Source organism: Mya arenaria, chromosome 16 (assembly GCF_026914265.1).
Source record: "Mya arenaria isolate MELC-2E11 chromosome 16, ASM2691426v1".
Classification (NCBI taxonomy): Eukaryota; Metazoa; Mollusca; class Bivalvia; order Myida; family Myidae; genus Mya; species Mya arenaria.
Window position 1 is genome coordinate 27,855,751 of NC_069137.1, and position 26,450 is coordinate 27,882,200.

The window sequence follows — 26,450 nt, forward strand, 5'->3', positions numbered from 1 at the left end:
GAAGAGGCCTTTGGAACGCCTAAAGGTTTGGGGTAAGAAATAAAGGTCAAAACGTACACTACAAACCACGCCGTGCCACCGCAATGGAGATTGCGTCAAAATCGCGGCGACATAATCCGCGGTAGCAACACGGCGGAACGTGTCATCGCCGCATTTATATGCTGCTATTGCGTACGACTTCCGATAACATGCACGCGGCATATCGCCGCGATGCGGTTTACCGCGATATTCAGATATGTTAAGTGATACAAAAGAAAACATGTAAATTGAGCCGTGGTCGCAGAATTGATTTCACTCGATTGCGAGGGTAAACAATCTCATCCCCGAAACTTGATAATTATGTCGCCGGTATATTGAATGTTTTTAAAGTATTTTTAATAAATAAATTGTCTCGATAAAGAATTTATTCATAATAACAGAAGTTTAACGAGGGCATTCGAAATTATTTTTTTGGAACAAGGTGACAATAGCGACTCAATATTTTTTGTAGATGCAAAGCATAATGTTCAGGGATCAATGTACATTTTGAGTACGAACCAACATTTGTAGATTACGGGTCGAGTTTGTATGAGTTAAATAAAACGGACTAGAATAATATGTATAGGACGGGAATAAAAAAAAGCCTTAAGAGAGTTGACAGGTACCTTAATTACCGTAAATTTACACTTCGCAACGCCGCGAACCGCGATGACTCGACACGGTTGAATGCGGTTGGCTTTATGGCCTGAGACCACAGTTATCGTCACAATATGTTTCATATAGACACTAACCTGGTTTTTCACTTTTAAACAGTCCCAATTGAAAAACAAGTAACTGGCTGCTGTAGGACAATCCAAGACACAAAATTGAATCACAAGAAAACGTATGGTTGACCAATGCCTTGTCTCACAAAGTTCAGTACTGACCCAGAGGTCAAGACGGAATAAGGCTACAAACAACCAATTCACATAGTTCCACAGCAATTATTTTCCAATTTTTACACTGAAAACTCATTTTTTGCGATACAGTGTCAAATTATGCTAAGCTCTACGCAAAAAGGCCACCCGTTTCTTTTCTTTCATTAACCTTTAATTAAAAAATGATACTTGAACACAAGCTCTCTTTTTTCTGTATTCACATCTGGATCTCCATTTCCATCAAAAGCCGCAAACCTTTAAAGAACCATTATTTCCTTATGCATTGGAATAATCTAACCAAGTAAAACTTTCATTGAAACTTTGAATGGTGTCTATAAAACTTCACCACAAAATTGGCCTCCCTACTCTAAAAGATTTTTTTCCAAGCAAAATAAGATTTTTCAACTTTATCGGCTTAGTGTTTTATATCAAAAAATGACATACAACCAAACTGAAATGCTTGACATTGTCAAATTTATGCTTTTCTGTTCCACTTATATTCATAGGTAACAAAACTGTTCAGTTTAACAAAAAAGGTTAGTGAGCATGTGTTGATAGACAGTCTAAACACCACTATATGCCATACTGATTGCTTCCGGGACAAATGGCGCAACAAAGGAAATGGCAAAAAACCCCACCAAAACTGAAAGATTCATGACACGTGCTAGTGTTTTCATATGTGAGGTGGCTACATGATGTAGAAAATGTACAGACAGCATTATTATGCCTAATTTTTTAAAAACATACTTTAAGTATCTTTTTTTCCAGGCTAGATTTGGCATAAATGTGAGAGTACAGCACTTCATCATTGTCTATAAGTTGTTTATTTATAAGTGAATTGCCATAAACTCACTCTTTTGCATAATTTACACACAAACAAGTACTACAGAGTTGACTAACATCTTCTGAAATATTGGATTCAGAGCTGCATATCCTGGATTCAGATTGCAGGACTACTGCCGGGGGGAAAAGCCGCAGCTAATTGCAGGTTATTGGCACATAATAGTAGTGTACAAGAAAGACCATTGATGCAAAGCATCAAAGGGCGCCGTTTAATAGTTTATGCATTTGTTATATGTTGAAAAACAAGGAATGTCAAGGCCAACAAGCCTATTACGGTGCATCGAACCGCATCCATGTGTGTTTTTTTCACTTAAATAAAATATGTAACAATTCAATTTGACAAATGAGACGATTTTTTTAAGTTAGGAAATAGAAGTAGTAATTGTACATAATACAAAACAACAAAACAATTGACAAAGCTCAATAAAACAGGAAATCTATATGAAAACAAAAGTCCTTAAAGGCCATAATTATTTAAACTGAATTAAGGTATTAGTAATACACACTTTAATAAAAGCTTTCACCGACAACATAGTTATTATCATGGTACACTATGGGACTTTTATCCAAATTTTGAAGATTTTTAGCGTGAATTAAAAACGTTATTTAAGTTTCATTACACCCAACCCCAAACACCATAGGTTACAAAGAGCGACAAGTAAATATTTTGTCTATATGATTTTTTTTCACATTATCAGAGATTATGAAATAAACACAACAGTTTATGGTGAAATAAACTTCAGTTAACAGAAAACATAAGTTCAATCGAAGAGCATTATTGATACACATGGAAAAAAATCATTTTCGATGTTTGAAAATATTTAGCAGTTTTATAAATTCATAAAAAATAATTAATTATAAGACAACCTGCTGAAATCATTTTAAATATTTTCTATGATGTCTAATGAACAATTTAAAAGACAATATATGATAGTTTACCAGTCAATTTTGAAGAAAATATACATAATGTCATGTAACCATACATTTTTATAGCTAATAAAAAGCTTAAAAATCAACCTTTTTCTTGTACAAATTGATAAAGCTTTATTGGACTTATTCATAAAATGTAATCATTCAAATAAATGAATTTTACGTATGATATAAACTCAGAATTCAGATTTAAAAACAATGAATGTACTTTCAAATTAAAATAAGTAAAGAAACAAGAACACTTAGTAGGGGGTAATGGCCCTCCAAAAATGTCAGAGTGAAAGTTCTCAACTAATTTGTCTTTTTAATATTATAACATGTAAACAGTCTCTGTGGGTAATCGATGTCTATTTGTTTTATTTTGTCAATGGTTTTCTTACATTTAGAATTTTTCACAATAAGTCTTCACTCTTCAACATTTGAAGTTTGGTCTGTTCCCATGCGTTTGTACTTGTAGTGTGTGCACAGATGATAATTACTCAATGCTGAGTCAATGCTGATTTGGTTTTCATGCCCCTTCGGGTTCTTTACCCATCTAGAATGTTTAGTACTGTAAAGAAAAAAAAAACAACAAAACTTTAAAGCCTTTCTAACTTATTAGTATAGATAATAATACTGCCATACAAAATAAAATATAAATAGTTTAATATTTCTCGACATTACTTAAAAAAAAAAAAAAAACAAGCTGATACAAACATGTAGATAATATATAAAGAAAATTACTGAATTTATCAATAAAATTCATCATCATCATCATCATCATCATCATCATCATCATCATCATCATCATCATCACCACCACCACCACCACCACCACCACTTGATTATTGAATACAGTGAGTTTATAAAACAACAAATACCAACTCAAATATGTTTTATATGAAATACTCATATCATCTCTATCAGATGTGACTGCCTTGTGGATAGACATGGATGTCAAATCCGTCTCAATGATCCAACATAGTAATTAATGCAGGCTGGAATTCTTCATAACCCCAATTTGTTGAATTAGTAATATTCAGTCATTTTCCTGCCTGAAACAAATTATGATTATCAACCGGCAGAAACTACAACCGTTAAAGACAAATGCACATGTATCAATTATACATGCTGCACTTATATCCGTTTTAGCCAAGAGTAAGGGTTGGTAGGCACAGATGTGTAGTTGTTGTGCATATGGTTGATAATGATTCACAACAGTATGGGATTTTAACGAGACCTACACCAAGCAAATGAATGTCGCTAGTGTCAAAGCTGTCGTGGCTTCCAGCCCGAAACCATGTAAATCTTTTCTTACAGGTTTATTTTGAAAATATGCAGTTTGTAAACAAAAAATGGGTATGTTCATGTATTATGGTATATAGTTTAGATCACATACCAAAACACACAATTTTTAAACAAAATTTTAAGTCTAATATTTGTGACGCGTCATGAGACTTTTGGCCCGAAACCGATAGCCTCGATTTCGAGAAAAATGTGCTCAAAATTGAAGCGTAAAAAATAATGAAGTAACGAAGTATTTATCGTAAAAACAACCATTAAACATTTTGTCACCCTAGATTGTTCAATCAAATATATTCTTTAAAATGTAATGTTCATAGAAATAGTGTATTTTAACCACTTTCTTTTCGTATTGTTTATTATTTTCGGTGTTATCTCCCGTTGTTGTCATGTGCTATTTTTTAACCCAAATCTGAGGAAGTAGGTCGAACTGAACCAAAGGCATTTACATCAAATTTGGAATTTGTAGGTAAGTAGAATTATTTTCAATGTTTAAGCATATAATTTTACAAATGTGTATATCTTTGATGTAATGCAATTTATTCTAAATTCGGTCAAATGGATGGAAATTGATCGAAGGAAAAGAAAGCGGAAGTGAAATTTGACAGGCTGACATTGAAAATGTAAACAGAAACAAAATCCAGCAGATATTTTCTTTTTGCATAATTATGATGACTGAAAAAGGACATAAGCAATTTTTCATCATCTCACCGCAGCCAACTATCAGTACAATTATTGACGGATTTTACGAATTAATTTTGAGTTGCAGCTTAGGACAAATATTAATGACTGTAGCTGCAAGCTGCTTTTTGAGTATGCATGACATTCAAAGACTACCAGGAACTTTCTTTGGCATGCAATATTGTGTACATGTTGATCTGCCGGGGCATCACACCAACTATAAACAGTTAAAGATTTGTATTTCTGTAAATACATATTTTTAGAACATTATGATCAAATGTGAAATTTCAGGTCAAGCACCTGCTGTACATAGAACAACAATTCATTACAGCTTTGACTATGCTGAGCAGGTCTTCTACCCATACAAGGCACATCAAGAGGGCACTGCTTTGAAGTGTTCTGTAAATCATATGGTAAATTGTATTTATAAATTGAGTGGTTAATACAGTTTTGCCATCTGACTAAATTATTATAGGGGAAATGGAAAACCTTTATATTTGGTAGATTCACTGAAAAACAGAAAAGCGCTCGAATTTGCTCTGTAGCGCTCTTGTTTAAATACTTTATATCACCTTTATTCAAAGTTCTTACTTGAAAATAAAATTATAGTGTAAATACATATATATATATATACATCTTTTCTATTTCAAAGTGCTGTTTTTTTTTCAGGTTCACAGATATTTATCTCAGTGATAAGGGTTTAGCTGTTATGTGGTCAATGGTGTGGTACCTCATTTTCAACATCATCCATATGGAGAAGAATCTGCATAACTGTGTTGGGCGGAATAAAAACAATGCAGTCATTAAGTATGATTGACAAGAATAGTGTTGAAGTACATCACTTAAATGCACTGCATATTGACACATGAGAACATTAGAATAACAAAACAATGTAACATTTATTATTTTTTCAATACAAGTAATCAAAAATCTCAAAATATATTCATTAGTTTTTTAAAAATATATTTCTGGCTTAAATCTGTTCTCTAACTTCTCTGAATTTCATGGGTTGAAGGCAATCAGTTCAATAAATTGTATGTAATTCTATGTTTAAGGGTCTGATGTATTCTGAAGGGGCTACATAGAGAAATAGTATTTACTTAAATGGGAGCGGGTGACATAAAGTTCTGTCCAGTCTGAGATTTTGTCTGTAGAAGGTAAGTTGTAAGAATGTTGTTGTTGTTTTTTTGTTTTTTTTTTTTAAATTTGGTGCTTTAAATGTTGATTTAAAGCCATATTAAAGGATTTTGTATATAAAAATATTGAAGTTTGGTACTTTATTTAAACACTGAAGTTGGTTATAATACCTTATTATGTAAAAGAAAGCTTGTGTTAAAACAATAGGTATAATATTATGATATAAACAACATGTTTATTTATATAGACCAAATGGAGGCAGCACACATCCTTTGTTGATTGATGACCTTGGCAAACTGGTTATATTCTTTGACTGGTTGGAGTACACCAAGAGACCCCTGAAGTCCATTCCAAACTTGAGGAAATATCATCACTTCAGGTATAACAAAAGTATTATAGGCAGTATTACTGCCTGTGTATGTAATTCTATGAACAGAAGTCAAAAACAATTTTAAACATTATTTCCATTGTATTCAGATGTGAGTTTTGATGTTCAAGTTAATTTGCATAATTTATTCCAAACGCTAAGTATTGTACATATGAACATTATTTTGCAGAACTTTCGCTGACAACCCAGTGAGTGAATTCATGAGAGAGCATGCCAAGGACAGTGAGATTGAAGTTAAAATTGACAAGCCCACAACAATGGCTTTTCCATGGAGATTACCATGAACGCATCCAACTAAAAGGACTTGATGCAAACAGGCTCTGATCTCTTAAGTGAAAAAACTTTTCAATATACTGATATGTGATCTTCATAAACTAAATCTAAGATTTGAGAATGATCCATTACTGAGCTGATGAAAACGTGTATCAATTTTTTATTGACAATTATTTATTCAATAGAAACATGTTTATGTGAAATAAGGCTACCAGTGATTTCGAGTGATAAACTGTGGTTTTAGCAAATGAGTGATAGAAGGGTGCTGCACCCAGTCTTTTGTTGGTAGAACTCTTCTGCCATAATGGAGACCACTATATGATTATTAATTATTAATACAAACTTAAAAAAATCTGGCAGTTTAAGCCTATAAATGCTTGAATTGAAGACATTTATAATATTGTTTGTCAAAATTAGTTACTTCACAGCCTGATAAAATGTATCTGAGCAACCTTTTTATACACATTTAAAGACAAAAACTGGTTTTGCTTCTCAAATTGACTTATTTGATTCAATGACATTGGAAACAGCAAATCTTTTGTGTTTAATTCATTTTAATGGTTCATAATTACTCACCAGAGGAGAATCCAAAGGATAAAGGGATGCTAAACAACACCATATAAAACACTTTTGGTGAAGATTTCTTATGTTTAGTAAACTTCGATTGTGAATAAGAGGCTTTGGTAACTCAACAAAACTAGACCCTGACACTTGTGAATAGTTCACAGTGTGCACAGTTATATTTAATACTTTTTTGAGAACCCACTCAGAGCTTTCTCTTATGTACTTTTTAGAACTTTCAAACATTTTTTGAAATGCTTCATGTAAATTATCTTCATCAAATGTTATTAAATTTAAACTTCTATAAGTCCTTGATCTAAAATGTGGAGTTGATGTGCTGCCTCCATCTTCAACTAACTCGACCTGCACTGATAAATACCATTTAATAGGATAAAATTGAAGTCTTGTTTCTGAAATGTTTTGAATGTTTTTATTTGCATTAGCAAAAACTGCCAACAGATCATATTGTTCTTAAATGGTTTTCCACAAGTATTACACCCAAATCCATTTTTAACCTTTTTATCTCTGATATTCCTCATATTCATGTGCATATTTTGAAGTAAGGTAATCACTAAAACTTTGATACTTCATGTGGCCATGCTTTTTCAAAAACAATATTTGATCGTTTTACAAACTTTATTTTCATTGGATTATGCATTGATGACTGTTCCAATTTTTCTTGATGTAAATGTTTATTATTCTCACTTCTTTAAAATTCCTTCATCATATGCTCATATTTTGATTTTGGAATCAACACTAGTTCTTGAGCCATGACTCACAAGGTTGTATTATTAAAATGAATTGCTTAAAATATTTAATGAGGAAAGCTTTTCTCTTCTTTTGTGATAGTCCTTTTACTACAAACTTACGAATGACATTCCTATATCTTATCAACGACATTTTGATATTGGCTGATATTTTCAGGTTTTCCATGAGAGTATTGTTAACCACTTCCACAATTACACATGAGATGTTGTTAATGTTTTCATCAACATTTTTTGTCACACTCGTGTTTAAAAGAAATTTTAAAAATACTTTTCCTTTTCCATTTTTTCACTCATGTTTTTCTTTTTCAGATCGAAAAACAGTCAGCGTCTGAGATGGAAATATGTTGGTGCGCTAGTTTTACAATTTGTTTGAATGTGGACTTTCATCAACTATTAAGTAAGAGCATTTCTTTTGTGTTGCTTTTTTATAGGCATCCATAAAATATTTCGAATCATCAGGAAACATTTGTCGGACAAGTGTTTGAATCTGAAGTTGATCTCTCTGGATATTAAACAATATAAAGTAATGACTATTCAGGCTTATAGTTCGGAAATACTTTCCTCAAGAAAACAGATTTTGTATCACAAAAAATACAGTTTTTTTTGTGGTGACTGTAAATTGTAAATGCACTAAATCATCAATGACCAAAATCTTAAGTCCAGAGTCGTAAGGCCAAAGATCCATATCATATTAAGATGGTAAACCTTCAAAGAATTCTGTTTTGTACAGTTGTTTTCATGCTGTCGTATAATGGTTGATAAGTTGAATAACAGTATATATTTTTTCGCGGAGTAGCATTTACATGGAATTTGCACTTTTAAAAAATTCAAAAAGAAAGTTAGATTTTCCACTACCATATTTACAATATCATAAAACAATTATCCATTCAATCTATGAATCAAGAAAATTAAACAGTACATTCCACACACATCACTTTACAAACATTGCAATTGCTTTGAATTTGTTATGAGTGATGAACAATTTGATGTATATTAAAGGAAATAGTCATTAAAGTAGTTGACAGGCATTCCATAACCATCAATATATTCTATAGTGGTAGGGTTTGGGAAGTAAAAGGCACACCAATGTCTTCCTGGCTTTGTATGATCATCTGTATTTGCTATAAATCCACATGGAATATTCATTTTTGTAGGAAGTTCATTTGCTGCATAAACACCTAGTATAAACTTTCTTTACAAACGGGGACATTCTATACAACACTGAGTTTTAGATGTATTCATTCTGAAATTATCTCTTTGTGAATTGATTTGGAAAAGAAAACAGGAGAGTAACTATGTACAATACAACTTAAACTGAGCTTCTAAACGCACATTGCCTGTTTTTACAAGAGAGAGAAATGTATTATCATCTGGAAATTTTGGTTCTAACTGAAACGAAAAAAGTGTTGATGTATTGGCAAAGTCCTCTCTGCTTATATCCAACCCAGAGTTTTTGTTCCATTAACCATTTGTTAAAACATGTTTGTTTAGGCTCTCATAAAATATAGCCCTTCAGATGCATTAAAATTTAATTTTAATGGGTTGTCCAACACAGAAACAGCATCCGCATATCAAAATATGCTTTAAATGTTACAGTTTAAGAAATGAAATAGATTCGATTTATAATCTCCAGAGAAAGCCTTTGATTTTTCAAATGCTACAATTACTCTGTTTCGTTTTTGTCCTTGAAACAAATAATATATGTAAACATTGTACTTCCAGCAGCGAGGCTGGGATTGGCACTCTACTCTATCGAATGGATATTTAGCTGTGCTGTTTTTCAACAACTCAGCGTGGGTAACGATGAGAGCTGGATTTACTCTCACCTTTTTTGCTAGTAAGTATATGTCTATAATCTTTATTCTGTAGTCAGGAGATGCATCCCCTGCCGACAAACAAAATGCTGGAGAGCTTTTATATATTTTCAATTTGACATCCACCATTATTAAGTAAATATCTTTTAATAGTAAATATACTGTAATATATTGGTCCTTGAAGCTCTAGAATCTTATATCCTGTAATGTATTTTGATTCCAAAAGTAGATCATTATTAGAACCACTGGCGTCCGTAATATCTGCTCCATTTTTGTCATTATCATCTTTAATATATAATTGATATAATGATTGAGAATGGGTAGCATCATGGCCACTGTGTAACAAGGTCTGAATCATTGCAGTTTATGGATTGTAATTTGAAGAATTACAGCTTTGTTCTGTAATGAGACTTCAGTAGCTGAAAATAATGCCTGTAAGAATAAATTTATCATTTGTTATATCACTACCATCTTGATTTGTCACTTTCAATTTCACACATAATTGTGTTCCTCGCATATCAAGATAGTTCATTAAATTTTGTCCACTTATTTGGAACTCGATAGGTGTATCATCAGACACCTGTGACAATGGTCGAATCTCCTGATAATACTGTAACATATTACATAGTGTTACTGATACCACACCCCAGGGACAGGGTAAGTACTTAGATTGCATAACCCGTCTGGTTCTTGCATAACCGGTCTAGTGCGGTGTGGTATATAATGGTCGGTTTGACTGCTAGTCGAGAGAGAGGCTTAGGGCAGAGAAGCCTTTTAGCAGGGAGAGCGCTAGTATCTCCCTGTGTTATGATCCGGTTGGAAGGGTGACGCTGTTTAGAACTATTAATACATTTATTTACACGGAGCGGGCTTTTGGTTGAACTATACACACCATTAACTGCAACTTGGGTGTGAGAAAAAATCAAACAGTAATAGTTTGTTTGGTACTCCTCACTACATCCGTCATGTGCGAAGTTATTAGTGAATACGTCCTGGGTTATGAAAGGACTTGATGTTTTTCTGTTCACTATTTAAGCACCTTTTTTAAAGTTTTTTTTTAGTTTTTCAAGTTTTTATGGTGTCTTTTTCAAGGTTTTTGGTGCCTTTTTAAAACATTTATTTTAGTAGTTTTTTGTCCTTTTTTCGGTGTCTCTTTGTGTTGTTTTACCTTTTTGATTAAATACTTAACGCTTGGTAGATTGGTTGATGTATAAAAAATGAGATTTCAGGCGTTTTTCTACCTTCTCGTTTGAGTTCGCTTTTTCACCTGGTTTACAGTTACACACACATTGACCAACCCAATTGCGTTCATACCCCGATAATGACATCAACCCCGCAATTCATTCCTTAAATATCTCCCCAACTTTGTTGTATACTCCTTTCATTAACTGCATTTAGCATGTCGCTGAAGTAAAGGCCTATTTTGTGTTCATCGTCATCAGGGTCTGTATCCATGATACAATCGTGATCTTTTTTAGATAGGAGATCCATCTGGCAACCATAACAAGCTGCCTAGTCACAATACCCATAACCTCACAGAGTGCTTTGCATATACAAAGTCAAAGTACGAATTCATTAGCGTGACACTGGTAGTCTCCGAATTTGGTTGACGAATCTCTGTAGGGCCCGTAGCATTCAGGTCAACCTTCACGGACATACACTGTTCAACTTCCTTAATATCTTGAGATAGTTTACTACAAGCCATGTTTAAGTATTTCTGCTATGATACGTCCGCAACGAAAGTCAGTAAAGTACTAAATGTTCATGCTATGTTGTATGTCTTTTGTAGCTACATATTGTAACGGAAATTTGAATTTGAATTTTAATTCTCAGATCTGACACCCCGGGGTATCGCCATATTGAAAACCCGCTGGAGGCTCGGTTAATGTCCATGGTGCTTGAGATGATTCATTTAGGGGTGAGAATCGGGTGTCCTTATGCTGCCATGAAATGTCGTTTTTTATTATGTCCAATTATGTTCAAAAATAAACAACTTGGAGAATGTGTTTTATGTTCTAAAAACGACACGTCTCTTTTCTGCCACTGATGTTATCGCAAACCGCAAGAAAAATACTCTTCTGTGTCATTTCTACCAGTATAATAAAATCCTGCTGAAGATGATTGGAACTTGTTTGGTTCTATCTGAGGTGACCACATGTCGAACGTTTTAAGTCTGTCTTGGTAAAATATCATACTAGGAGAACTATATTCACACTCTAATGGTTTGGAAGTTATCATTTCGACTGACCGTGTAAGAATGAAGCCAACAACTGAACACTTTTCTTCATTTCATAGAGAGTTTCAAAAATATCAAATGGTAATTGAAGCCTTTTGTGACGTGACCCTTTTTTAATATTATTTTAATGCGTCGCTGTCTCTCTTTCACAACTATGACAAATTTATCACAAAATGTGCATGTAATTTCTCTTCTTATTGGTGACCAGGAGACATTTTCAAAACCAAAACCTCTCAAATATGCCTGCTGCAACTCGTTAGATAAACGTATCTGGGCTTGAGTCATTTTGTATTTTTTAACACTTACGATTTTTTAAGTACTGACAGATCGCAAGTACACTTTACAGTCGTTGCGTTGATCGTTAATAGTATGCATCGACTGAAAGCTACACAAACAATGATTGGTACTGTAAAACAGATATCTGTTTTATTGTCTGGGAATATAGTCTTCAGTGTCTTTAATTTGAGAAAATGTTAATAAATATGGTATAAATTTACACTGGTTTTGCCATTCACCACGACTATTGTACTCATCAACTATGGTTTGAAAATCTGTACTTCTTAATAAATCTGTCATATGTCTATGCCTATCTTGCAGCCATTCGTATATGGAAATTGCTTCAAAATCAATTATCCATGGCAGAATAGCTCTATTCTTATCCCAAAAGGAATTTAACATTCTCCTGAGTCTTATGGTGTCAAATTATAACTCATATTAGCGTAAAATAGTGGCTGCAATAATGTTAATATGTGGTCGGGTTTTATGCTACTAACGATTTACTAATAAACAATATCCCTTTGTCTTGGATTTCAAACAATAGTTTACATTATCAACTATCAACTACTTATACGAATGAGTGGTTATAAAAAACAATAGGTCATTTTTCATAGGGTATCATATCCTTATATTGAAATGAATACTGTCAATTAATGAAGACCCCATCAAAAATGGCCGCTAAAGCGCGCTAAACAGCCGGAAACCGTCAAAATGGACGCTAAAGCGCGGGAAACCGCCCAACATGGTCGCAAAGCGCGCTAAACCGCCAAAGCTGGCCGCGGAACTCCTCTTTTTACACTACTCATAATCTGCAAGCAAGACACAAAAGCAATGTTTTGAACAGAATAAAACTATCTGCTACTACTGTTCAAATATGACAAATGCCTGTAAACACTCATGCAAGGCATACACAACCTTTTATGTAGTCATAAATGTGATAAATATGCAGAAAAGTTCATGAATTCAAAAATATTCAGGACAAAATTTATGAAATACATAGTATTTTGGACATTTTGCAATCAGTTATTAACAACTCAAAGGTTAATCTCAACTAACTGAGTATCCAGATGCATTTTGAAAGCCTTGAAACCAGACATGCTTAGAATTTCTTCTTATTTGGAGACGGTATTCCTTTCTCGGAAATCCTTGCCGAGAGCCGGTTTGAAATTCCATACAAGACCACATTTTGACCAGCACTGGTTCTTGTCCTTGAAAATACCTCCGTTGCTTCAGCAACCAGGCTGGCTATAGAAATGAACAAAACATTAGTGTTTTTGCATGAAGGGAAAAGGTTCTAATCTTAATGAAACCGTCTCACTTTTTGTTTCTTTTTGCCTTGAGAAATGTCAAGTTTTTCAATGTATAAAATGAATAAATGAATAAATATATATGAATGATTGATAATGATTGATAGTGAGGCTTCGCCTCGGGTAACAGTATTTACCCGAATGTTGACAATATGTGCTGTAACACTGAAAGCCATGCAATATTTATTTTATTATACCGAAAATATACATATATAAGATTTTTACCACTACCCAACTTTCAAATTTAATCAATTTATTCTGTAATTATTGTTTGTTTACATTATTACTGTCATTTTATTGCAAATGACGTTCAGAAATAATGCAAACACCGGTTGTAACCAGATTAACAACACATTTTTATAAGCGCTAACCACCTCAGACTTGGGAAACCAAAAAAATGCCTATTTTAAGACACGCGTGCTATGTGACAGTAATAATGTCAACCGGTCAAAACGGTACTGTCAGTGTGACAGTAAGAAATTGCCCATGATAGGTATATGAGAAATTAACATGGGCACGTCACGTGAGGTGTAATAATATGAATTAATGAATTAATGAAAGGTATCAATATTTCTTTAAAAAAGGGATCTCATGCTGTGATTGTTGTAGTAGATGTTTTTCTTGTCCATAAGCTGAAAATCATATGCACATTAAATAAAACATTATTTTGCATCATCTGTGTAGTAAGTTTTGTTTTATGGCTTATAGAATTTGCTATTAATGTAATGTTTGCTTAAAATAACAGCAAGAAAGAAATTCATTTATTAATGTAAAAAAGAGTATCAATGAGCTTATATGACCAAACATACTCACCTAATGCTTCAGTTTGGATACAATTTTCCATTATATAATTCTGAAGTACTAACAAATTACCTCATGTTGGCATGTTGGTATACACCAAGTACAGGTGGGCAGCTTGGCTGCGGGCTGGCCGGCTGGTTCTGCATCATTTCCTCCCGGGCCTGTTTAAAATAATAAGAAAGGAAAACAAATAAATGCACAACACCTACCCAAACACACAATTATTGACCCTCTTATAGCCTCTACGACAGACTCGATTAACACATATCTGGCATACCAGTTTAGTTTGATGAGTTTAACATTTAAGTGTTCCACCGCGACCAAAAGTGGCTCACGACAGGTGCGATGAAGCCAACACATGGAGATGAACCCAGTATCACAACCTTTAAACATGCTAGTTATGTCACTTGCAATCAGGAAACCTGAAATTTACAAACCCCATACCTAATAAGGACTGCACGTGAGAGTACATAACCATATTCGGCGGCCATTTACATGTTGGCGTTTGGCCGTGCTTTTTCAATGAGCAAATTTATGTTGCTGATATTTTAAAAATCCCTCCAATTTTACTTTGGAATTGAAAGTGAGGCTTTCTGTCATTAGTTACCAGCCTTTGGAACTATTTCCAAACATTAATTTGAGTGTGAAAGTAGTTTTTTTTAAATGTCAAAAATATATAAGAACATATAGATTGAATAAATGATTGACAATAAAAGCGATCACAGATAATCAGATAAAATAAAGATCAAACAAGTAATCGTATGGAACTCAATTTTTTTTATTGTAAACACACAATTATCTCCCTTGTTGACGACTGTCGTCTGTAGCATCATGGAAACCTTGTCTCGTGGCAATTTTAAAAAAGCAATATTATTATTTTTCGCTTCAAATGACACTATAGAAAAGATTTCGCGCTCCATTCAAGAAATAAAGTCGTCCTCTATTCAGAACTATTTTTTTTAATTATTTACATACTTTGAATCGCTGCGTGCATATCTATGACTACCACGAATTATTACATATTTATACGCACACTATTTTCACTACGCACAAAGCATTTCTAGCGAAAAAGATTTTACTTTTAACTGATGTGGGGGAAAACGCATCTACCATAGCCGTAAGATAGGTTCATTCCAATCCTCGCGCAGGGTGTTCTGCGGAAATTCGGTAAACCTCGTTTCTGCAAAACACCTACGCTCGGGTTGGGATGAACCTTGCACTCTCGGCCATGGAATATACTCATAATCTAAAATGTGATGTTTTATTTGGTGTGTTTAATGCTTTGTACTTGCACAGGCTACTTCTGTGCCGATAACAGTTCCCAAATTCAGCGCACTGGTATGATTTCTCGTCAGTGTGGCCGTCTCTATGAGTCTTCAGGTCTATTTTCCCCTTCATTGAAATTCCACACATGTCGCACGTGTAACGTGTCGTGCAATCTTCTCCTCGCCAATGCCTGTTCAGGTCCGTCTGTGTGGTGAACTCCGGCATGCATTTCGGGCACAAGAACTGCTTATCGGATCCATGTGTGGTACATCTGAATAAATATATATATGCCATTAAAAAGTATCTCTATTTGTGATTGAATTTAAAATACTTGTAATTGCAATATTTTGTTAACCTTTAATAAAAATGCCTAAGCTTGTGACTGGTAGATATTTGCTTAATTATAGAATAGTACTATAATAATATTAAACAAAAATGTTATTATATTATAAACTTACATATGCCGCGCCATACTCTCCGTGGTTTAAAATGTTTCTGACAGCATGTAAATGTTCCTACATCGTCATGTCGTCGCTCATGCAATTTCAGCTCCGATGCCGTTTTCAACGCATTCCCACAAACGCAGTAAACAAATGACATTACTGAAACAGACAATGGCATTCGTTAATTAAGCGTCACTTGATTTATTTCGCAATATATATTACACAATTTGTAGTTTGTTAAAAGAATATCATCTGTAAAGGCATTTTCATCAAAAATATGTCTGATGATACCTTAGTAAAACTACATAAAGCGTTTCACTTTCCCTAATGCGTATGACCGTAAGCACTATAATAATAATAATAATAATAATAATAATAATAATAATAATATATAAATTCAAAAATCTGACCGCAATAGTAATGGATATAAGAAATAGAAGAAATAAAAAAACTCAGTTTTAAAGGCTAGCGACAAATACGTTAACTCCTTATAATAAGATGCCTACGTGCGTTTGCCATTTTAGGTAGACTACGTACGTTTGCCTCATGAAAATGCCAAAGTGCGTTTGCCAAATTTGAAATTCTTCAGAAAATACATTTTTGTACAAATTGCATTGCACAAAATATTCATAAAACAAATAAAAAACATTATCGAGCAATTAAAAGGAATACATTTGAAAGCAATGTGGCTTTTTGTCTAAAGCTATGACATCTTCACACTAGCTACGTGCGTTTGCATTCCTGGACACTATTTGTATCATAGTGTTCTTGGAAACTATGCGAACCTGAATGGTGACCAATACACCGATCGAAAGACAAAACAATGTATTCTTTTTTGCGCTATGTCACTTTAACGAACTCTTGCATATAACAAAAATATCGATAAGAACCTACCTGGATTGAGGATCAATCAAGCCAAAATACTACTTGCGTTTGCATTAGTGGTCACGTGACTTTTTTTGTTCATCACCGGTGAAATATTTAATTCGAAAGTCAGCTGCCTGATGCGGTCCTGCATATTATTTTAAGCGGAATATTCAGTCTAATCAAACAAAATGCAGAATATTTGTTTTTCAAAATGGCTTACTTGTTATTTTTTCTCAAATTTATGATTATGAGATCAGCTCAAACCTATTACTCAGGACAGACAGACAGGCAGAAAATGTGTATTGTCGTTAACATGCTATTTAACTTTAATATAACAGGTCAATTCTAAATGCAAAGTATATATTATTTTCATAGTCTGAGTAATGCTTCAATTAATAGTTAAAAAGGTATGCGAACATTCACGTATTTTAAAAAAAAAAAATCTTCTTTTTTTCGAATGATTTACACCAAGGTAAAATAAAACTTATAAAAACAACATGTACATGTATATCTGCTTTCAGCGATACCGAGATATGTTAACAGCTACTTAAAAGCTGAATCAACAAGTAACTTCAAATCAAATGTTTGCTTTTTTGAAATTTCGAATGATTTAACGATGAACTTAACCTTCATTGGAGCCATGCTGTATTTTATAATCCTTTACAAACACTGTAGTCACGCAACACAGGACTAAGCAAAATGCATTAAAGTACCAAGGCCTTTAACGATTACGACTGCATACTATAATTCATAGAATCTGAATATCTGTATTTGGAAGAACTAAAGAATTTCTCTCTTTTTATTGAACGAATCATTTATTATATATATGAGTTAGAGTTGTATTTTTGGGGATTTGCAAGTAGACATGGGGAGGCGGCAAAAATTATTCGACTTAAGTTAATTTCATGGTAATACATTATGGACTTCATTCACTCTATTGGTCAGTGACTTATAACAAGTTATCCGATTAGCTACATTGTTCTTAGATCGAATTAAGACCAGTATTGAATACAAGCCCAGGCATGCAAAGGTCAGTCAAGTAATCACCGAAATGTGTTTTTATTTAAAGTGACATATATAAAGAAATATGAATGTGTATCATTTTGAAGTCATTCAACATGTTCCCTTTAGCCTGTTTCCCGAGCTTGTGTAAGCACATGCCATATGCAATATTGCGAACAAAATATTTCATGAGAGCGTCAATTAAACTACCAGTACCCGTGTATAGAAAGTTTTCCCAAACGACTTTTAAGGTATAAAGTTTGCATTAGGAACTTTGAAGCGTATTTCTTTCTTCTGCAGGTAGAGTTGGGATCCCTTATCATAAAAAAAACTTTTGGGTGTACGTATTATTTTCAGTATAATTTGTTATCGATTTAACATTTATGTTTTAACTTTCGGGATTGTTGTGATAAGTGTGAGATTGTGCAAACAAATTAGTTTATACCCACATTTTTTACATTATGCTGACCATTCCTTGTGTCGTTGTTCTTTGTTTCTGCTTTTTCCCTTTGTCATTGAGCGGTGTTGAGCATTCTAATACTTGTTTCTGTAGTTTTTCATATACTAAAAGTGCACAGGTAGCTACACGTCGAAGCACAAGTGTTTATCGCTATTTTTTATTGTGTAAATTAATTACCAAAAAGAATCATGGTGTACTGTCATAGTATCGAATATGTCATATTGATTGAACAGTAGATGAGGTACAGGAAATATATCCAATAAATACAATAACTATTCTCTGTTGGAAATAACGTAGGAACATAACAAACATATCTTCATTTAACGTTTTAAATAAAAATATACATTGAGAAAGAATTTCCGCTTGGCTCGATATTTGCAAGGTTCGAACATTGTTGGCCGGTCCGTTGAATATCGAGCTAACGCGTTTCGACTAAAATACAAGTAGGGTTGCACTATATAACCTCCTATTGAATATCATTATAAATGAGCATCATTGGCATACAATATTGAATGCACCTTCTATGCAATGATAGACCATGCAGTAGATATTTTACTTACATATCAAGGAAGAATTCAGTCTTTGAATTTGAATGTGCTTTCATATCAACAGTATACAATAAAACAAGATGGGGTGGGGAGTGGTGAAAATCGACAAACATCAGTGTCACTCGTTCAGTGGTTGTTTGGCGTTCTCTAACAGAAAGGTTGTTTAGTTTTCAAGTTAGTACGCATTAACACAATTTACTTAACTAAAACCACAATTAATATCAAACGACACAAACTTTGGTTTATAGTCTAAAGAGATATGGCGCTCCAAATGGTGACAAAATGTAATGTTTTATTTGAATAATGATTACTTAATTCGTTGCTTGCTTTATCGTCTTCTGAAGTAACTTTAACTTGTGAAATTTTGTTAAGCAGGTGTTTCAACTTTTGCGTTTACAGTATTTAAATAAGATATTGATATTTTTACTGAAAATGTTAGGTAAATTTTCGAGTTTTGGGTAAATGAAACAATAATTGAAGAAAGAGACAATCAAATTGTTATACCAAAAATAAATGTAAAACGGAAGATATTATTTTTAATTCAGTGACAAATCACTACAATCACATGAAAGCATATAATTAATACAAAAAATAGCTGGTAAGTCCAATTTGTCTCTTGCATTATCTGGAAGACGTAAATGTTTTTTCCCGCAATACATCCAAAATCTTTTTCAGTGTTTTGGTATTTGTCTCGGTAATGTGTTTGTGTTCTGAGTGTTCTTGATTTGATAGAAAATAGAAACACTTAAATTTCGCTCCGTTTGCACAAAATCAATTTAAATTTCACAGTTTATAATAGCCCAGTGTGTTAACTTCAAAAAAGAAGTCGTATAGTTTTGATGATAACTTTACTAGCTAAACAGTATCCATTAAATACGAGCTATTATATAGAAATCTTCTTCCCCCAAAAAACTGTTTTAATAAATACCTGAATGTAAATTGTTCAATTCCTGTTGCAAAATCTCAAAACGTTTTAAAGCTTCAACGTTTTCCCTTTGATTGGCTTTGTAAAAGTCTACCCAACGCTCTGACAATAGATTGTTGACTGTTTCCAAATCTTCTTTATTTCTTCGAACTTTGAATTTCCTAAGAAGCTAAACATCCGTTGAAAGAATCCATTTACAGCAGATCTAAACGCTGTGTCAGCCACCTCAGCTTTTTCTAGATGGATAAGATAATATCTCTTTGCTCTAATGAAGTTTCAGCTTGTGAAAAATTGAAGCATTTTTCAAGATAAATGAAAGCATTTGTAGATCCCAATCTTGAAGATTTGAAGTCATTGGCTGGTTGTTGGCATCCAATGGAAAATAGCGTTTCTCATAGAGCCTTCGATCACGTCCTCTTGTTATATACGTTATGTTGGTTGCTAGAACATTGTAAATACTAACACCGGGACCAATGGTATTTACAAAGAATTATCTCCAAACTTTGTGACAAATCTTTTGTATGGTCATCTGCATCCTTGTAAAGTTTTCTTCTTCTTTGCAACATGCAACTGACGAAAAAACTGTGCAGTCGCCATAATGAAAGAAGAGTAGAAGTCACGAACTAAGTGTAGAAGATACCTATGTCTCTTGTGTAATACATTGATATTGTAAATTGTTGAAGAGAAGGAACGAGGATATTAAATTTGTCTGAACTACGTTTTAATAAATGTGACATGGCAGTATCCATAAGAGATGGTGAATGAAATCGATATGAATATATGTATGAACAGACGCGTCGTTTTAAGAATGAGCGATACTCATAAAATCCTTTTGAGAGACAACGATAAAGTATGCGATATTTGCACCGCTTTGTCGAAATCCTGAAGGCAGAATACGCAGAAATAAAAAGCGAAATAAAAATCAAAACATTCGAGAAAACATATTTTACCTTTCATTTCAGAATTTGAATTCTAGAATTTACAAGTTTTAAAGTCCATGACTTTTTTGTGAACTCACTCATTCATCTTGAGCAATGATTTCGCAAAAAACTAAGTTGTGTTACGACGGTGTTCAACCTGCAGGAAACTATCTATCAACAAATAAAACATAACAGCAACGTATTCGTAGGCATGCTCGACCAAAAGGCTGGTTTTGACTCTATATGGCACGAAGGCTTCTTTCTTAAGATGGGACGATTTGGCTTAGTTCGAAAAGCATTACGAACACATTTATTTCTTGATATCGTGACTTAAAATGTTTAGTGAAAATAAACGGTAATGCCTCAAAGAGCATTACTATACGGAAATCAGTCCGCCAAGGAGGCGTTCTATCCACGTTTTATTATTTACTATACATGGACCAACTACTAAAAGATCTAGACAACAGTAACTATAGCTGCACCGTACAATCAACAAAGGCCGGCAACCCTTCATAAACAGACGGCATAGCTTTAATAGCATTATCAACCCTCAACCTACAGCGAATGATGGGCATCGTATATACATACTGCCAGTCATGGAGAATCGATATCAATGTGAACACATCTGAAATAATTGTTTTCAGCAAGAAACGTTAACTTCCTTATGTCACGATTATGTTTGGAAACAATATTATCACACAGACTCATTCGGCAACTCACCTGGGTGTTAAGCAAATTTCCAACATGAAATGTAAACCTACAAAAGAAACGAGATGTCAGAAAGCTAAAATGCATTATACGTAATGACCACTCAAGGGGTCCTTCCATATGGTTGAAAGCCACTAGTATCTGCTGACCTGTATGTCAAAACCATTTGTTATACCATTTGTTATATTGTAGCGAATTGTGGAATAACATAACAGCTAGTTACATTACTACAATCAATCGACTCCAACACTTTATTGTTAAGAAATTTCAAGGATTTCACTTTTCAACTAGATCTGATATGTGGGTGTCCGTGCTGGGACTTAACAAGTTATATTCGTCGGTTATAATCAGGAATTCGTGTTTTTACATCTACTTCTATGTCTTGACTCTAAATGTACTAGTAAAATATATTATAGGACGATACTTCCAGTACGTCCAAGAGGGGAATTATATGTGCCTTCGGACTTTATAACTTTATTAACCATGCTTTAATACACCCTGAACAAATGCCATTAAGACACCAATGGAAAACTACTGTGAGCTGTCTTGTGCGTTCTGAAGAAACTTTGCTGTGGGCAGATAGAACTATGTCGGACGAAGATTTTAGATATTTCAAAGTGTTATACCCAAATATTTCCAAAGCAACATTGTATTATATTTATATATTACACGAACTATTTCAAACTCATCCGAATGTTAATTTCTAAGCTCTGGTGCAAAATAAAAACGATCTGTCTTCAACGATACTACAACTGTGGTGAAGACGTTAATAACGTAGAAATACACAGCGCATATGAATGCAGTGTACATGAACGGGATAGGTGGTGTTTCATCACAAACGGGATTCTTTAATCAGAAATACACTCACATTCAAAGCAAATGGTTCCAAGAAAAAAAAAATGCGCCAGCAAAATACATCTGGCTTCAATGTTTTTATACACAAATCAAATAGTAAAAAAAACACTGCTAAAGAGCAGTCATAGTGTCCGGAACCACTGCTGCACCCACTCTCAGACTCAACATCACTTGCACTGCCATAGTAACAGAAAATTACCAAACTGGAAAGATACATATGCATGAGACAGTATTCAAAGATATTGTACGCAACATATATTCTAGGTATAAACATCCATAGTAAATGAAAATTTGACAATTTGAAAGAAGTTTATACTATCCCGTCTGAGCGTCGAATGACCAATTCAATACTATAGAAGCACGAGGAAAACTACTTATTTACGCACGAGTAACCAAATATATACTAAATAGTACTCTTATAATCCTATACCGCAGATATAATAAATACATTTATGTTTTCCATTTCAATACATTACATGCCAAACATAAATAATTTATTATTTACCTAAAGGATAATAATATAAAAAGAAGACAATGTAGGTGTGCCACAGACGGGATACTTTAATCGAATGAAAAAGAACGGGAATCTTCTTGTTCATGTTTTAAACAAATTCATATTTTTTTACAGTTGATAAAAGTTAAACTACAAATAGTCAAATATCATGACAGAGAAATATATTTTCATATTCATACAGATAAATAATTATATTTAGTATGTCATCTGAAACATATATTCATTTAATATTCCACTGTTCTATTTAAATGTTATTACTGCTCGTTAGCTTTATATTTTAAAGCGTAATATATAACAAAACATCTCCGACTGTAGCTAATGTAACAACATTAGTAAAAGCAAACTAGTGTAAGACATCTATCACGCTGATAAATCATATTTCATCCTAACTGTAAAGATAAACAATATTTATATAACTATAAGATGTAAATTTTAAAAGTTATGAAAGGAAAAATACAAACAAAACAAAACGATACTATTCAGAGACATCGTAAAATATTTAAATGCCTTCGGTACACTCATTTTGATTTCTACATATCTGTGCTTAGCACTGTCGTCCGTGTTTTTTAAGCATTCTATCGGGCACGCCATTTACAACAGTCGCGGTAGCTCCGCCCGAACGAAAGGAATGAAGACCATATTGTTTACTATCAATGCCAACAACTTTTAGATTGGTAACTTAAATTTCCCTAGCTCTATTGTAGGAAATTGGTTTGCCCGAACATAGAATATGTTTGTTCAATTTACGAGAGTATCTGATATTACGATAAATATTATCACCTGAATTTTCATTAATCTCAGCTTCAGTGAGATATTTCTCAAGGAAATAAACTTGACAAGAATATCTGCCTGTTCTGACAATAAAAACCTTTTCTCCAGCTTTGCGCTGATCTGTTTTACTAGAAGAAATAAAGATTTCTGCACAATGACACAGAATCTTTACATCAGATCTTTTTAAATGCGAAAGTTCGCCAAATCTCAAAAAACCTGAAAAACTAGTAGACACATACTAATAAATCTTAAATCCAACAAGTTTTTTGTACCTCCAAAATGAGCAGTAAGTTTTAGCAAATCATTTCAGATTTTTGTTGAACCAGTCTCCCAGAAACTCGCAACAGGCCATTTTAGTGAAACTCACTAAATTAGAAGAGCAAGGATCAGTAAACCCCGAAACCTTATGCGTCCACGAAATACTGTAAATAATAGCATTTACTGTTGATGCTGACGGTGAAGAGCCCTTCATGGATGACAGAAAAAGCGCTACATGATAATCGGAAGCTGGAAGCGGTTGAAATTCATAATTTGTACACCATATGCATAACGATTTAAATTAACAGTTGTATTGTTTGAAAGTGTTGTCCGATTTCGAAAGTTTCACTAGCGTTTGCATTTTATCATGATGTGTTTTAAGATCATCGGGCAGAGATTCTTTGTGAAAATTCCTCCATAATCCAACCTTGAATGCATCTGTCAAATGTGCAATATAAGATATTATTAGCAAATTTAGTGCTTAAAAACTAAAGCATTCTTTACACATATTATAAATAAAATAAATTGAAAAAATAATAATTAAAACACATCTTTCTAATACTCTTCGTGTACAGTACACGACTTCATTTGTAACAGGTACAAATTGACACTCCGGTTCAACAGACCGACTAAAGAAAAAACCATGACATTCCGATACAACAGACCAAATAAAAGTCATATTCGCAAATTTTGATCAATTGTAAATTGTAAGGATCCGATACCGACATTGTGTAATAAGAACTCTTTTAAAACTATTAAATAGGGGCAACAACCCACATACAATGAAATACCGTATTGTTCCAATTATCTTTCTTATATGTTTTAATACTACTGATATTTATAGTTTTATGTACTGAATTAATACATTTTCTTTTCATAATACATAATCGTGATAACACACGAGACACAAATTAACAAACAGACCGAGTTATTTTGAAAACAAAACAAACGAATTCCTGCCTAAAAAGGGCTTACGTATGAAGCCAAAAATATGCATTGGAATAACACAATTATAAACGGATAGCTAGAACTTTACTATTGAAACGCCTAGAATTGAAAAAACAATCACCCATACTATCAAAGATTGATTGTCCCTTATCGAACTCCAAGACCTCCAGGACAAAATCTCTCTTTTGGCAAATTCGCTTCAAACAACATTGGCCAAAATGCCGCACTAGACCACTTAGGAACAACTAACGTTCCGTGAGCAGAACAAGCTAATAGATGAAAAACAGCTCTATTGACTAGATAAATTGGTGGAACCAGCCAATTATTCTCACTGGCCCAGTTATGTGTAAACGAATCAACTGCCTCATTTTTAAAATCATAAAATTTTGAATTAAATCTGCGTATTTTCCTATTACTATAATTAGCAAATCTGTCAACTGTGAATGATCCCCATATCCTATTCCTATAACTGAAGAACTGAGGATTAACCTCCCATTCATCCGTATTCCTGTACTTACTAATATCATCAGCAACATGGTTCAAATCCCTGGGAACCCACTGAATATCAAGGTTAATCTTGTTTTGAACAAATAGTTTAAACACCTTTAGAGCTAATTCCTGTAACTCTAAAATGGAGCTACCAACCTTAATAACATGACCACAAACTTGAGAATCGGAGAACCACTTCACTTGATGGTTTGCTAAAATATGCCCTTAAACTCTCAATGCTAAATATACAGCTTTCATTTCCCGAAAAGTTGAACTTTTTTCTGCGTCATCTTGAGACCACATGCAATGAAATACAAAACCTGACATGTTAACAATGTGAGCACCACATGCGAAACTACTAGCATCAGAAAAAACTTCCAGCGTATCTACAGCAGAACTTTTGCTTAAAGATCTGTAATTTAAATTGTCTACATGTTCAAGCCAGACTCTTATTTCGGATATACACAGAATGTCTATTTTTAATGTGAATGGGCAGTCCCAACTATTCCTTGAACAAATTTGTATTTACATACACCTAGACATAAGACGTGCAATATTACCAATTACCGGCATCATTGAAATAACTTTCCCAGTACACTTTGCTAGCAGTAACAAAACGAAAATAATCTAAAAGTTCTCAAAGTGACATTTTGAAATCATCATTCTACGTCCAGGAATGCTGATGAACCTATCAATACTGTTCCACACCAAACCAATCCATTCTAGGTTTTGTACCGGTACTCATACGGACTTTTCCTCATTTATGATAAGCCCAGCCTGATTAAGACTATCTTTCACAAACAATGCATCACGAGTAGCTAAATCACGACTCTTGTTAGTACCCCATCCATCATCAAGAAACATTACCATTTAATGCCATTAAATTTCCAAAACTATTTCACGCAACAGTTTTGTGAAAACAAAAGAGGCGCTTGACAATCCAAAAGCAACGACTGAATAGCGGTAAAATTTTCCTTCTAAACTGAAACCTAAGAATGTTTGATGTTCTGGAAAAATATCAATATGATAATAACCCTTAGACAAGTCAAATATGAATCTTTTTTCAAACTACTCAACGCCTACCTTTCAATCTTCAAATACCATCTTTTCCTTCCATATATATTTATTTACTAACCTAAGATCTAAAATAAGTCGTTTCTTGCCCGATTTACTGAAGGACACACTTAAAGGACCGACTACGTGTGGTGGACAATCCTGTTGTACTATAAAACCGTTTTTTTAACATTTCATAAATATATTCTCTTACAAATTCAATATTGGACAG

The 26,450-nt window shown here is 33.5% G+C and overlaps 1 long non-coding RNA gene across 4 annotated transcripts; it reads left to right on the plus strand.

The window, feature by feature from the left end:
• The first annotated feature begins 4,336 nt into the window (after nucleotides 1-4,336).
• Nucleotides 4,337-24,180, plus strand: LOC128222129 (uncharacterized). 4 transcript variants are annotated; one of them, XR_008259078.1, is made up of 8 exons: nucleotides 4,337-4,419; nucleotides 4,923-5,044; nucleotides 5,301-5,438; nucleotides 5,687-5,788; nucleotides 6,016-6,147; nucleotides 6,326-8,154; nucleotides 9,480-9,594; nucleotides 23,781-24,180. It is a non-coding gene; the product is annotated as an uncharacterized LOC128222129 (long non-coding RNA). The 4 variants fall into 4 exon arrangements; XR_008259077.1 differs by lacking the exon at nucleotides 23,781-24,180 and adding an exon at nucleotides 11,405-11,532; XR_008259080.1 differs by lacking the exon at nucleotides 23,781-24,180 and adding an exon at nucleotides 11,405-11,532 and having other exon boundaries at nucleotides 9,483-9,594.
• Nucleotides 24,181-26,450: the final 2,270 nt, after the last annotated feature.